This window comes from Neovison vison, chromosome 1 (assembly GCF_020171115.1).
Source record: "Neovison vison isolate M4711 chromosome 1, ASM_NN_V1, whole genome shotgun sequence".
Lineage (NCBI taxonomy): Eukaryota > Metazoa > Chordata > Mammalia > Carnivora > Mustelidae > Neogale > Neogale vison.
Genome location: NC_058091.1, coordinates 276804350 through 276806934, shown reverse-complemented (window position 1 = coordinate 276806934; position 2585 = coordinate 276804350).

Sequence of the window (2585 nt, the reverse complement as noted above, 5' to 3'; positions counted from 1 at the left end):
GGCAGTGGAGACTGGAGTCTCCAGCTCTAAGGACGGTACCTGTTGGGTTCACTTTACTTCTCCACTATTTCCACCCATCTGAGGAATCCCCTTTTTCCATCTGATGGTGAGGAGCTTAATGGGGGTGAGATGGCTCCTAGTAGGTAAGATGCTGAGGTATTCTGTGTTCTGTCTAGAGGCTCTAAAACAGCCGTGAGAGATGCCTCACAAATGCATTATCCATAGGTCGTCTCTAAGCAGCAAATTTGGGATAGTTTGATCAGATGTATCCAGAAGTATGGGGAGGGGAGATGGTAATAGTGCTTTGAAACCAAGATAGAAGAGAGATGTGAAATCTTTCCAAGCTATTGAGTTGGGAAGAAAAGGAGAATCAAAAGAAGAGAAGGATTTGGGGAATTGTAATTAGAAATATAACTTGGACTCAGTATTTTGCAATGCCAGGAGCACACAGGACTTAATTGAAGATTTGATTTGTGTTAACCTTTTTATTTTGAGATCAGTGGAGTTTCTCCTAACCTTAAGTACTAATGCAGGGAGTTCTCATGTTCCCGTTAATCAACTTCCCCTAATGGGAACATCTTGTAAAATGATAGTACAAATTCACAACCTGAAATGTTAAAAAAAAAATCCTACTTGACCATTGGAATGGTCCACTTTGGGGACCTGGGCTAGAGGACAGTGTGTGCCCTGAATTGTATGATGGGTAATTCGATCTTTACCTCAAAGTTAAGTGGAAGACCCTACAGGGTTTGAAGTAGGAAGAGATTTAATCAGAGCTATTTAACTTATCTGCGTTGCAGTCTGGCTCAGTGGTAAGAGATTTGGCAGATGAAAGTCTTAATTTCAAATCCTATCTACCACTGAGTAAACTTGACACAATATTCAGACCTTCTAAGCTACAACTTCCTAATTTTAAATGTGAAAATAATTTCTGTCTCATAGGCTTGCATAAATATTAAGGTTAAAGTATTAAAAGTTTATGCATAGGTTGTGTGTCAGACTTAAATTTGTCACCCTAATCTAAGCTGCATTTTTTGTAATCAGTGAAGAAAGCCAAGGTTTAGAAAAGAATCCTTGAATCTAGCACCATTCCATGCCAACTCAATGGGAGGGTACCAAATCTGGTAAGTGCAAAAAGTGTTCCTTTATTATAATAAAGTGACTATTGTGTTTGCATTTGTCCTTTGAAATATTTAACTAGACACCATCAAAGATATCCATGCAGGCAAATCCTTTGGCACATTTATGGAGAAATTAAACTGAAGTTTTCTTACACATATTGATCAGCAGAGGTTAAGAGCAGGAGAGACTGCCTATGTTGCACAACAGGTCAGAAGTTTTTAAATTAACCACAAAAGAGAATGCTAAATGTATGGATTATTTAATGCATAACTATCCTCCTTGAAAATGTTTAATATGCACAAATGGTTGAATATATGCATAAATGTACAGATATTTAACTATGCTAATACCTCACACAAATATATACATAGTGTATATATAGATATGTGTCCATGTATGTGTATTTATATGCATGTATATATCTATATATGTATCTATGTATAATAACACATATATTTGTAATAATATATATTATTACATCTACACATTCATAGATACCTATATACTTATATACATATACACACATACACAGTATATGTATATATACTACATATTACATATAATATGCATACTACACATAGTACATATACATATGTGTATATCTTTATATACATATCTATACACCTAAATTATCTAGGTGAGCTCTGAATGTCATCACAAGTATTTTTATAAAGAAGAGGCAAAAGGAAATTTGATGCAGACACACAAAGAAAAGGTCTTATGAAGATAGAGTTGAGAAATATTTGAAGATTTAAAGATGATAGGTAATAGATAATATATAGAGATAGATATGATAGATAGTAGATAGATATAGATAGATAACAGATGAACAGATAAAAATAGAAACAGAAGAATAAACAAAGATATTTCTCTGTAACTATCTTTTTTCATTTAACAGTCAATCATATATCCTTGTATAAATATGTACGTAATTATAATATACAAGTACATACACAATTCCTTTTAAGGTATTATTAAGGACTTTTGCTAGCAATGTTGTATTGAACATGACTGTACAGGTCATTATACGCTCATTCAATACAATCTAGACAATTAGAAGCTGAATTTTGAGTCAAATAATATACGCAGTTTAAAATTTACAGATAAGAGCAAATTACTTCCAGCACCCTTGTAGTTTTTCACTATGAAAAAGATAAATTACAGTCGTGACTGTTTCTCCACACCTCATCCAATGAATATCTTCTTAAATATTCATGTTTCCACACACACATCTAAATATATACACACATACAAAATATATATATTTGGATGATGTTTTCTAGTTACAGAATTTCTTCATTTGGGAATTAAGTTAAAATTAAAAGTTAATGAAACCACAATTTCTATTTTTTATTACTTGTATCAATTTTTGTCTACAAACATGTTTTACCTCCCTATGTAAGTCCTGAATGTGTGAAGAAGTGATTTTTTTTACTAATTAATAAAATTCACTGTGATTTTCT